Below are 14,247 nucleotides of genomic sequence, written 5' to 3' on the forward strand. Positions count from 1 at the left end.
TGAGGAGTCTATTGATGTTTTAATGTTATTTCTCATTTTTGTCTGTTATGTGTTTTTTTCTTCACAGAGATTGCATAATTGGTGAAAATTGCAATTTTGAGATTATGTTCATGGAGGATTGAAGTTTTGAGATTAGGTTCATGGAGGAGGCACTATACTTATTCTTTTTCTCCTTGACATTTTGTTTAAAACTTGTTTCAATTGAGATTAATTTGAAACTCATGTTGTCTAAGAGTTTTTTTGTTTGCCAATGTGTAATGTGGAAGACTTATTTAAGGATTTCAGCTTTATTTGTATTATATCTCTAAGTTGAGGTGTTTTTATTTAATAATTCCAGCAAAAATATTGTTGATTTTTTAAATGGGTGAAACGGGTGAAGCGGGTGAAAAACGACCCATTAGTCATAACGGGTCGTGTCGTGTTATTCGCGAATATGTGCGGGTCGTGTTTGGGTTTAGTATTTATGACCCGTTATCTTAACGGGTCGTGTTCGTGTCAACCCGTTAAGAAAACGGATTGACCCGTTAACGACCCGGAACCCGTTAAAACGACCCGTTTGCCAGCTCTATAGATAACTGTGACATGTTGCAAGATGTCACTCACAGTTTGTGGAAGCCCTGAGGATATATCATAACTATGTCCTCATAATAGGGAGAATTAAAATGGGGTTTTAATTCACAATCGAGTAAGGGAAAGTTCAGATCGCCCATTGCCTCGCTGATTAGAATCTAACGGAAAGGTGAGAGATGAAAAATTAATTATGAGATGATTTGCAACTTCCTTCGTGGTATTAGAGTGGTTTGCCCACGTGTGAAAACCAACGGCCAACATGCTCCACATTACCCAATATGAGTTGTCCACGTGTTACACTTGAAAATTCGACACACATGCTGGGGCGTGTGAGAATATGAAGGTGAAAATGTCCCACATTGTAAAGTTAAAAAACCTAGTAAGGGCTTATAACGAGTTGAGGTACTCCTCCCATTGGTTTTGGGGTGGAACTTTAACTTCCTTTATAGTTTAGGGTTTTAGGGTTTGACGTTGGTCTAAACTCTAAACCCTAAAGCCAATGTCTCATACACATCCTCCACGTCACCAAATAGGTGTTGTCCATGTGTTACGCTTGAAAATTCATCACACATGCGAGGGCGTGTGAAAATATAACATCACTAATTATTTTCTCCAAAATCCTTAAATTCATAAGAGGCCGTTTCGTATAGAGCCCTCCTTCATAATGCATCGCTTTAAATCCCAAAATGTTGCTGCTTTCTCGAAAGTGAAAAATGTCCATGCTGCCTTTCCCTATCAAAAGTGTAAAACTGTAACACTAAAACTTAGAATAAATTAGTGTCATATACAAATAAAGGGTATTTTAAACTAATTTTTAGAGTCATACTTACATATTTGGTATATTATAATAATTTTAAGGCTCTAAAAGCTTACGTATTGCCTTGGGATCAATAACATGTCTCATTTATGAAAAATATCGTGGTAAAATTATCATCGCGATATTTATTTGCAGTGGACAATTCTAATATTTATTTCATAATATCTTGAATTTTTAAGGGTATTGTTTATTAAACATGTCAACCACCTTTAAAAAGTTCTTAGATTCGTCACTAGCGTTGCCTAAGTTAAGATTGAGAGGAGCTGAGCAGTTGAGCGAGAAAACAGAAGAAAATCGCAAATGAGAGACTGCGCCTTCAAATGAATTAGTCAGGGCTCCAATGTGGTGTTGCCGGTTCTATTGCAACATTATAGAACTGATGGACGCAATGACTAGTCAAAGAACGCCGAGTGTAAATAATAAAAATAAATTTGTGCTCTTCAAATTCGCACAAGAAAACAAAAGAGTACTGCATATAGAATTTAACCAAGGCAATATTAACACAAAAGCTGAGATTTAAGCTGAAAATCTCTAAGGGGTACACATAATAGTGACAAACGAATTCATCACTCTACAAAATCATCCATGTTTATACTCCGTACTGTTTTCGGCACACTGCAAAGTTGCATTCAATAAATCACTCTCGTTTCTTTTGGCAGTATACTCCTACGAGATCTGGTTAGAAGTCCAGAAGGCCAACTCTAATCTTCCTTTCCTCCAGATTTATGCTCTCTCTGCTTTCGGCCTCACTGCTAGCATGATCAATCTGGTTGCCAGTAGCGACCGCAGGATGTTCATCATATGCTTTATTGATTGATCTAATAAGCATCATTACTGTTGTGTAGATTCAGCTGCACCAAAATGGATTAAGCTGCATCCTCAACTTGTGATACTCGCAAGTGCACGAACCGTTGGTAGTTTAGCGTATGTAAGTGCGAGGTCGATTCCACAGGGATTGGTGATTGAATGATCCAATTTAGTTTCCCTACACAAAACAGAAATGAAAAAGAAAGGAAAGAAATAAAACAAGGAAGAAAGAAATAACTAACTCAAGCAGATAAGTTCCCAAGTTCAATTAGATTAACGGATTGATTCTAGCTAAAGTATGATTAAGCCATGGTGTTTGGTCATAACCTTGTGTTCCTAATTCCCTAATTTGATCATTTGTTGTCTAACCTAAAATTAAGCATTAGGAACCCATTAAGCATAGAAGAACAATTTAAACAACCAAGCATGTATCTAATCCCTGTTGTCGAATGTCCATACATACTCTTCCTATTCATAGTTCAATTCGAATTAAAGCATGGTGTATACTCTTAATTCAAACCAAGATAGCTAACATGCAAGCCTAAATGGTGATCAATCATTCAAACTAGCATATTAACTTATAAGCATAATGAATAAGAACAAAAATCATAATTGAAACTTGGAAACTAATCAAACTTGAAACTAAAGAAAAGAATTTACATAACAATGAAAATTAAGTAGAACTTGGAAAAACTTAAGGACAATTTCAGCACAAAGATCTCATTATAACAATTGAAAACTACAAAAGAGAAACTAAGAGAATTTGAGGGAGAGAAGGGAAGGGAGCTCTAGAGAAGTGTTTGAGAGCTCCCCCCCTTGGGGTGTGTTTACAAGCTTAGAGAACTTCTCTATTTATAGGCCTAAGGAAGTGAAAAATCTGAATTAAATATGGCTAATGCATACAACACTTGTTTTATAAAATCTGAAATGGTTGATGCACTTGCATTAGAAAATTTGAATTGGTTGATGCACTTCACCAATAAATCCCACCAGCAGCCCTAGCTCATCTTCATATCACCATGACCAAGCTTCCAACCAGCTCAATAGCTCATGCCTAGCTCACCATGACCAAGCTTCCAACCAGAAACAATAGCTCATCCTGAGGTCAGCATGACCAGCAACTTCAAGGGCTTACGAATTGGGCTTCCCTTAAGCAAATTAAGACTTTAAGCACTCAAACTTGAAGTTCAGAATGTCTTCTTTCCAGCCATATATCATTTGGGCCAATCCAAGGTTGGAGGAGGAAGTTAAGGCCAAAACAAATTGCTAACTCATTTTGCGCGCTGATAAAATCCATCCTGAGCATGGCTCTGTGTTTGCTAGGTAACAGACTCCACAATTATCCAATGGGGCTGAATTTTGGATATGTTATAGTAAACACCCATTGGAACAACTTTCATGAAGAATGTTGCCTCATCCGAGCTATGTAGGTTGCTGAAACAAAGCTTGCAATATGACCTACGAAACTGGACTGGCAGGGGGCTGTAGCCAAAATGAGTTTGTCTTTAAGCTCTTCATCGATTCATCCAAATTAGGCCTTAACATGCTTGAATTGCATGAATTATGCTCTCTTACTCTTTTTGACTACAAAACACACAAAGAGAGGCAAATAACATAGAAATCTAGGAAACTAAGCAAAAGAAGTAAGTAAATTTGGGCATGTATATGTATGAAATTATGAGCTTAACAATTACCACAACCACAAAACCAATTATGTATACAGTTCCAATCCCAATAAATGATGACATAAAGCCCATAAACGATGGACCACCAATTCTTTCCTTTATTATTCTTCCTTCCTTATATCCTTCCAGGAACTGTGAGACTTGAGATGCCTGATCTTCCTCATCAATGCTTTCTGAACCATTCACCTATTTTACAAAATAATGTCAACTGTTTTGAATTTCTATCATGCAAAAGTGTCAAAAATACAAGTGAAGTAAGAAAAACAAGGAAATCTTCAAGTGGCAAACGTAACATGAATATTATCAGGTGACCTGAAAAAATTACAAATGAATTTGGCTACTGATACAAACATGTCTACATCTTTGTTACTGCATTCTTTTAGGTAACTTGAGAGGCAACTGAACAATTGAGTAACCTATATCATGATCCCTAGAGGATTAGTTTGGTGATGCATCAATGACTGGTTGGGCCCCTCATAAGTTGACCTAGCCACAAAAGAACTTTTAAAAAAAAAAGTATTACTTATATCCCATATGATTCCATGCTTGTGGGTCAAACATTACAAAGCTATAGCTCCCATCTCAGTTTTTCCTATTAGTAATGTATGATACTCAAGCTCATAGGTAAGATAAGAAGGGAAAGGCTCTATAGGTCATCAGAGATTATCTCAATCATACGTGCAGGCAGCTACACAGGTCAGTAAACAATCTCGTTTCTAATCAGGAATGACATTGAACTTATTTACCGCAGTGTGCGAGTACTCTTCAGTCTTGTAACGGTATATGTCATTTAGTTGTTGAAAATAAAGCCAGAAGAAACCTCGCATGTGGTAACTTAAGGCATGTAAACGCTTCGCAATTCTCTCAATAAATTCTTTTCCTTCTGCATCAGGTTTCAGCAACGCCAAAGCACATCTCAATGCCATAAAGAAAAGAGCTTGTATTTCAATAGGATAACCATATATTCCCTGGAAAAGAAAATGAACTATTTATAAATAACATGTAAAATAAGATATGATCTTTAAATCATAATATAAAAAGGTCACGTCATCAGACAGACATAAGACTTAAAAAATAAGTGACATAGCACAAAATTAACATACAAGAACACATCAACAGTGGAACATAACAATACCACTCTCTAACAATTTCTCCTCTTATTCCTTTTTCCTTATTAGTTAACTTTTGATAACTCTGCTTGTTTTTTTCATCAGTGTCAAGAAACTGCAGGTATTCCATTTATCATCAATGAAAGTACATCAAAACTATCAAATGAATAGATAAATACAGTGTTTCACATAAACACTGAAATGTTAATGGTTAAAATCATTTTTTCATTTTTGTCAACATAATCATCATCTATGGAGGAAAACAGCAAAATTGCATTTTCATTATGAATTTGCTAAAAGCCTACAGCAATACAAGAAGCTCTGACATTTTCTAAAAGAAGGCTTATACATCTAGCCGCATCCCAGATTGCAAACAAGTGCAGATTAGATAAGCGTGCTAGGAAGTTAGAAGAACTATCAAACTCCAGCAACGTACTCAGACTCACAGGATATGAACCCCAATTCCCAGCTCCATCAACTTAAGTTCAGAGTTGCAATAAGTACTCATGCAGTATCACTCATACAAGGCAGATTTTTTTTTCTTTCCAAAGAATTGAATATGCCAATTAAATGTATCTCTGAACCTCAGTCTTAAGGATTTTATGAACCTTCATTTATAAAAGGGAACAAAATGGTTAGAGGTGTTCGAAAGTTTTTACAGATTGTGCAACCTAACTAATTCAAATGAATTCAGGTATTTTGTATGTTTTTAGTTAAAATTAGTTCTGCATAAAGCTGAACTAAGCACTTAGGCTTGTACATATTGGAGAGAGATGGCTCCACATTCCTCTTAACCAAATTTCCAACCACTAAACCTACTTTACCCCTAGATTTTGACACTAACTCCCACTTCACCAACTGCACTTATTTCCCCTCTCCTTGGCCTTGCCATAAAAATTCCCATATGAGCTTCTCAACCTTCATCTATTGGGACTACTTATCTTATTTGATGCTATTATGGGTGGGATTTATGCAAAGATAGTAGAAACAGGTAAAGTGTTTCTCTCAGTTCTCAGTTTTAAAGGAGGGGGAAGGGAAACGAGAATGTTTTGGTATGGCCAGTGGCATGGAGATGCTCTTAAGGATTCTTTCCAGGTTTGTTTCCTTAGGTGGCTATAGCAAGGATGTATCATAACATAATTGTATGGATATAGACGAAACATTGCTTAGTTGAAGTGGTGTCTTTCTGAGAAATCTGAATGATTGGGAAGTAAACTGTAATTGAAGATTTCAAAGGTTGATTGGAGTTCACAATTCACATATACGTGGAATAAGGAAGGATGTTTTGAATAGGCGCTGGGAAATTGCAGAACATTTTTCTGCAAATATCCAACAAAATGGACATAATCAGAATAAAAGCTTACGGCCGAAAGAAAAACATAACAAAAAGCCACATGACTCTGATGGAGAATATCAGGTTACACGTCCATGAATGTCAGTGGATAAGGCATTACCCATCCTTTACTCAAATGCCCTTGTGTGCCTTAGTTTCTTAAGGAACATGAGGAAATATGCTAATAAGTAGAACAAGATTAACTAATTATAAACTTCATTGTATGTTTGAGCACTGATAAGTTAAGAGCAACCTAAGTCAATGTGAATGCAGCAATCGGTGTTATCTTCAAATACAGAAGGCAAGAATAAATAACTACAACAAAGATATTGATCCTAGGTGTTGATGTGTAACCCTTCAGCTGAATTTCTTGGAGCTAAAAGTCAGGTTTTTTTTAATCTTATTTTATATGTTTTTAAATTCTGTTTGTAACGTGAGCCATTGGATCATAGTCCAAGTGGTCTCTTATCTAGCCTAGGATATAATCTGTCAGATTGTGACAAGTGTAATCATCTCATAGGGTGATAGGATCAAAGGCTAGGATTTAGTTTCTGTGTAAAGCAGATTAGAGAAGCTTCTTACTTCTCTCTTCTCATACGGATATACATGAACAGTATAATGAAATGAATAGAATCCTTCAGTTTTCTTACAGAGCAACGTTCTCTCTTATCTCATCTAATTTCTGAGTTTTCTCCCTTTCTCCCAAACATCCAAAAACACTGAAAACTATGAATTCTTAACATGGCCTCAGAGCCAGGTTGGGTTGCTTAAACCGGGCGTGAATCTGTGATAGAGAATCGGACTCGATTCGAGCTATTTTTTGAGCTTATTTGAAGATCGAAGCTGTGATTTCTTGAACCCAATGTCTAATATGGCAGGATCGGGAACAGCTGAGCTTCGCACACCAGTTTTCAATGGAGAAAACTATGAGTTTTGGAGCATTAGGATGAAAACTATTCTAAAATCTCATGGATTGTGGGATTTGGTCGAAAATGGTTTTGATGTTTCAGATCCAAAGAAGGGAAAGGAAAAAGAAGAAGGATCTAAGGCTACGGATACTGAGAAGTCCACGATGGCCCAGATTCTGATGAAGGATGCTCGTGCACTTGGTTTGATTCAAAGTGCAGTCTCAGATCAGCTATTCCCCAGAATTGTGAATGAGGAGACCTCAAAGGGTGCCTTGGATATTCTGAAGCTGGAATTCAGAGGTGATAAACATGTAAGAAATGTAAAATTGCAAGGGCTGCGTAGAGAATTTGAATATACCCACATGAAGGATAGTGAATCTTTATCTGTCTATATTGTTGGATTGATATGTTGAATCAAAAGAAGAGTTATGGTGAGGAATTACCTAGAGAGAGAGTTGTGCAGAAATTGTCGTTTAGTATGCCAAAATCATATGATTCCATTTGTTCTGTGATTGAACACTCTAAGGATCTTGAAACTCTGGAAGTTCAAGAGGTGGTTGCCTCCTTGAAGAGCTTTGAGCTCAGATTGGATCGGCACACTGAGAATTCTACAGAGAGGGCTTTTACTAGTCTGAATATTGAGGAAAAAAAGTCTTAAGAGTGGGAGTTTTTCTGGAGATCAGAATTTTCAGAAAAATTGGTAGTCTAAAGATGGAAACAAAGCAGCTTGTAAGCATTGTGATAAGCTACATTATGGAAAATGTTGGTTTCAAGGGAAGCCTAAATGCCATGGATGTGGGAAATTTGGACATATGATCCGAGACTGCAATGGGAATAAAAATGCACATAAGGTGAACTATGCAAATCAAGTGGAGGAAACTGGCACCTTGTTCTATGTGTGTAATGCTGCAACAGATGTGAAAGTGAACCATTCTTGGTACATTGACAGTGGTTGTGTAACCACATGACAGGAGATGAGGGGCTTTTAGTGAATATTCAAAGGAACTTGACCTCTAAAGTGAAGATAGGAACTGGAGAAGTAGTTCCAGTTGCAGGAAAAGGAACTCTGGTGATAAAAACCAAGTTGGGTAAGAAGCACATTCAAGAAGTAATGCTTGTACCTGGTCTTGAAGAAAATTTGCTTAGTGTTGGGCAAATGATGGAGCATGGATACCATCTTGTGTTTGGAGGGAATATGGTGAATGTTTATGACGATCAGTCACTGAAAAATCTAATTGTGAGGGTGCAAATGACAAACAATAGATGTTTTCCACTTACAATGATGCCTGCAAGTGATTTGGTTTTAAAAGCAAGTGTCACACACTGCTTGCAGACATGGCATAAGAGATTGGGGCACTTAAACGAAAGAAGCATAAGATTGCTTGAGAATCAAGACATGGTTCATGGCTTACCTCATTTGGAGCAGATTTCTATAGTATGTGAAGGTTGCATGCTAGGAAAGCAACACAGAGATTCTTTCCCTTTGGAGTCCACTTGGAGAGCTACAAGTCCTTTGGAATTGGTTCACATAGATATCTGTGGACCAAAGAAGACGAAATCTATTTCTGGAAACAAGTATTTCCTGCTATTTACATATGATTGCACTAGAATGTCATGGGTGTATTTCATCATAAATAAGTCAAATGCATTGGAAAGTTTTAGAAAATTCAAGGCTATGATTGAGCTGCAAAGTGGGTATAAGATAAAAGGCTTGAGAAGTGACAGGGGTGGAGAGTTTCTATCTGGAGAATTCAACAAGTTCTATGAGGAATCTGGCATTCAAAGGCAGCTAACTGTGGCATACTCTCCTCAGCAAAATGGAGTAGCCGAGAGGAAGAACAGGACAGTAGTGGAAATGGCCAAGTCCATGCTGCATGAGAAGGGTATTCCTTATGAATTTTGGGCAGAAGCTGTAAATACTGCAATCTATCTACTAAATAGATGTCCCACCAAGGCTCTCAATAAGATAACACCATTTGAAGCCTATACTGGCAGAAAACCAGGACTTGCACACTTAAAGATTTTTGGATCTCCTTGTCATGTGCTCATTCCTTCAGCATTAAGGCATAAACTTGAAGAAAACAGTCACAAGTGTATTTTTATAGGCTATGGTCTCTGTGAAAAGGGATACAAACTATTTGATCCGAGCACTAGAAAGGTTATTTTGTCCAGAGATGTGCAGTTTGATGAGAATGGCTCATGGAAGTAGGAAAATGCAAGTGAAGAAGAGATGGCAGCCCCTTTGCCTACTAAGAATCAAAACTGTGCTCCAAGTCAAAGCTTGGATACACCACTGCAAATGGATGAAGAAATCACATTACAAGCTTAACCAAGCCAAAGCTTGGATACACAAACTCAAATAGATGAAGATACTACTCTGCAAGATGAAGGCATAGGTGAAAGTTCTCAAGTTTTTTATCACACACCAAAGAAATGGAGAAGTGTAAATGAAATCATGGCTCAGTGCAACATGTGCATTGTGGAACCTGAAAGTTTTGAAGAGGCTAATCTTGATGAGTCATGGAGAAATGCAATGAAGGCTGAGCTGGAAATGATTGAGAAAAATAATACTTGGAAACTAGTGGACAGACCATTTGGCAAACCAATTATTGGTGTCAAATGGGTCTACAAAATGAAACTAAATCTGGACGGATATGTGCAGAAAAACAAGGCCAGACTTGTGGCTAAAGGCTACTCACAAAAGCCTGGGATTGATTACAATGAAACCTTTACCCCAGTGGCAAGGTTAGACACCATTAGAACCTTGATTGCTCTAGCTGCACAGAAGGAATGGAATCTATATCAACTGGATGTCAAATCTGCTTTCTTGAATGAAGTTTTAAAGGAAGAGGTTTATGTGGAGCAGCCACAGGGTTTTGTGAAGGAAAATGAAGAAATCAAAGTGTATAAGTTGAACAAGGCCTTGTATGGACTAAAGCAAGCCCCAAGAGCCTGGTATGATGAGATAGACTCCTACTTCAACAAGGCAGGATTCAAGAAAAGTCCTAGTGAAGCTACACTCTATGTCAAAACTGATGAAGGTTCAGGTATTCTTATTGTCTCTCTTTATGTGGATGATTGTTGCGTCGATTCAGCTGCACCAAAATGGATTCAGCTGCATCCTCAACTTGTGATACTCGTAAGTGCACGAGCCGTTCGGTAGTATAGCATATGTAAGTGCGAGGTCGATTCCACAGGGATTGGTGATTGAATAATCCAATTCAGTTTTCCTACACAAACAGAAAAACAAGAAAGAAAATAAATAAAACAAGAAATAAAGAAAAGAAAATAACTCAAGCAGATAAGTTCCCAAGTTCAACTAGATTAACGGATTGATTCTAGCTAAAGTATGATTAAGCCATGATGTTTGGTCTTAACCTTGTGTTCCTAATTCCCTAATTTGATCATTTGTTGTCTAACCTAAAATTAAGCACTAGGAACCCATTAAGCATAGAAGAACAATTTAAACAACCAAGCATGTATCTAATCCCTGTTGTCGAATGTCCATACATACTCTTCTTATTCATAGTTCAATTCGAATTAAAGCATGGTGTCTACTCTTAATTCAAACCAAGATAGCTAACATGCAAGCCTAAATGGTGATCAATCATTCAAACTAGCATATTAACTTATAAGCATAATTAATAATCACAAAAACCATAATATAGAATGTAATGGTGGGACCATTTGAGTAATTAATATAGAGTTGATGGACCATTTGAACAAAAAATTTAATTCAAGCCCCAAAATGTAAATCGCGTACAAGTTTGGGGACCATTTGAGTAATTTACCCTTTTAATTTTGTATAATTTACCATTGTAGTTTTCAATTTGAAGCAACTTAAGGACACGTTTCAATTTATGTCGAAATTCTTTGCAATTCCATTGAAGGGCCTTTTGATCCACTTGAGGTAAATTTCTCCCGATTCACCTAATTTTAACCTAAAGATGTAATCCTAAACCCCAAAAATCATTTTAAAGTGAATGAGAAGAGCTCCAACTTGTGTTTTACCGTTGGATGACTTGAGCAAATTGAAATACTCCTTCATGTGAGGGATATATGGTCAAAACTTAACGGAATCTAGAAGAATTTGATAAAAATTGAAATTTGTCCTTGAATTGCTCCAAATTGAACCTAGACAGATAAATTTAACAAAATTGAAACTACATGAATCAGAATGATAAAATCGACAAACTACGAGGAACAAAAATAAATTTTTGCCTATTCAGTGTGTGGTGAAGTAGGTGAGGCTGGTTGTTGGGTATTGACAAAAATATTTAATACATGTTCGTTGGGTTTTGGATTGCATTTTATTCAACGCAACTTTTGGGAAATTAATAAAGAAAAAGCCATAAAGGGACAGCTGATTTAATTATTCTCAGATTTGCCTTTTGCTTCCATATTTGAAATTTTTTTTATATTGGTCAATGCTTCCAGCCTACGCGTGATAAGCCCTAGTAGGAAGGGCACGGGTTGTAATCTTATTATTATGGGTTAAATATCTTTTTTATTAATGGATTTTATACAAAAATTTAATTTTATAACTCAGAAAAAAATTAGCCAAATTGGTCATTGTGTTTTCCAAAGTGTATAATTTATAAATTTTCCATTATTATCCTTTAAGTGCAGTTAGAAGAAGAAAACTCTAGGTGCTTCCTGAAAAAAAAAAAAAAAAAAAGCTACACTTGACGAAAGATAATAAAATGTAACTTGTAAACTTGGGAAATAAAATGACTAATTTGGTTAATTTTTTTTCTCAATGACTAAATTGAATTTTCGTGTAAAACTCAATAACTGAAAAAGTATTTAACCCTAAAAAATGGGACACTCCAACTCCAAATTACTATTATTATAAACTAGCCTCTCTGCACGCACTTCCGTGCCTGCGAGAGACTTTTTATTTTTCAAAAGTTTAAATTTATTTTATAATTAAAAAAGATAATGGGTAGTTGTGTTCCATAAAAATAGGATCTATTATCTGATTTTTCTTTTAATTTTAATTTTTTTAAATATGAAAAAGTGTGAATTTACCATATTATCCTCATTTAATTAATAATTTCAATTCTTAATATTTGTATTAACCAATGGCATTTTTTGATATTTTGAATGTTTCACCGTTCTCTGCCTTTACCTTAAATATATATAGATATAGATAACCTGACAAAGTGGTTTAATAAATAAATGGGCCACTCCAACTCCAAATTCCACCTTGCTTATCTTATCAGTTGTCCTCGTCATGAATCATGATACATACGGGCTGTTATGCAATATTTTATTGCATTTTAAAACCCGAAAACCAATATACACAATTACAGAAAGGGGAATGCTAGCAACCTTCTCTTCAAGCTTCTCTTTTGGACCTTCTCTCTTTCCCTAATGACATGTGTCATTTTCTTTGCACTTAAAACAATGCCAAGCAACCTATCTTTTGTTTTCCATACTTACCCTTATTTGATGTATTGAATTTGAATTTATTGAATTTATTAATTTTTTTTACAGCTTTCTTAATACTTTGTAAAAAATTATTATATTAATTTATTAAATATTTAAAAAATCAAAATAAAAAACCTGTCCCAAGTTGTCCCCACTTTCTTCTCCAAAGCCCAGCACCTCCATCTTGCCCACCATCTCCTTAGCGCCACCCATCCCCACCCAACCCTTTCATTACAGAACTTGATATCTTATATTGCATTAGCTAGCTTATCTGAGTTTTCACATCCTTGTCAAATACCATAATTCAACAAATCCTTCATCCATGTAACATGGAAACATAGAACTTTGACCAGATTGCCCCAATTTTCAACTTCACACTTCACTTAAAACAACCAAAAAGACACCCTCAACATAAAATTGATTATTATTTAAACTCAGCTCATCAAATAGAATAACGTTTGTAAAGAAAATAAAATAACAAACAAATAAAGCAGAAACTCTCTCAAATAAAACAGAGTAGTATAACTACAACTCAAATTTCAAAGAAAGAGAAAAAACCAAAAATAGCAGCTTCGGTATCTCTGAGGAGGCTCACCTCTAATGGAAGAAACTGGGAGTTTTGGAAGAGCTCTGAAGAAGGTATTATTTCTACTATGGGCAGCCAATAGTGGTGGCGGCAAGCTTGCAATAATGGAAGGATGGGGTGGGGTGGGGCGGGTGGGGATGGGTGGCGCTAAGGAGATGGTGGGCAAGATGGAGGTGCTGGGCTTTGGGGAAGAAAGTGGGGACGACTTGGGATAGGTTTTTTATTTTGATTTTTTAAATATTTAATAAATTAATATAATAACTTTTTACAAAGTATTAAGAAAGCTGTAAAAAAAATTAATAAATTCAATAAATTCAAATTCAATACATCAAATAAGGGTAAGTATGGAAAACAAAAGATAGGTTGCTTGACATTGTTTTAAGTGCAAAGAAAATGACACATGTCATTAGGGAAGGAGAGAATGTCCAAAAGAGAAGGTTGAAGAGAAGGTTGCTAGCATTCCCCCTAAAGAAAAGAAAAAAAAGTTTCAACCGTCGTTCTCTTTCTGTGTCAGTGACTTTCCATCCCTCTCCTCCTCCTATTCCCTCCCTTCTTTACCCTCCCAGACCTTCCCTTTCCCTCTCAACTTCTGCTCAGGAACGGACCCAGCAAGGAACTACCGAGTAGGGAAAGGTACATCTGTTTTTATTTTTATATTTCTTCTACAGGGATGACTTGCAAACCTTTGCAAAGGATAGAAACAGTGTAGACATAATAAATTTTTTCTTTCTGATTAGCCTGAAATTCGTGTTAGCTGATATTGGAAACTATTTTTTTTCTTTTTGAAAACATTAGAAACTTTACCTTGGACTAATTATGTGCTACATCAATTCTGAGTTGATAAACACGTGATCAACCATTTTTAGATTCTTGGTTTAACCATTAATATCACTAGTTAAAGAAAAAATCAGAAGTTAGCGAAAGAAAATCATCACTGGAGAGGGAAAGAGAGATATAGAGAAAGACCTGAGTTCCAGGGATTTTGGGAGAGAGGGGAGC

This window comes from Prunus avium, chromosome 1, assembly GCF_965620075.1.
Source record: "Prunus avium chromosome 1, drPruAviu1.hap1.1, whole genome shotgun sequence".
In the NCBI taxonomy this organism is placed as follows: domain Eukaryota; kingdom Viridiplantae; phylum Streptophyta; class Magnoliopsida; order Rosales; family Rosaceae; genus Prunus; species Prunus avium.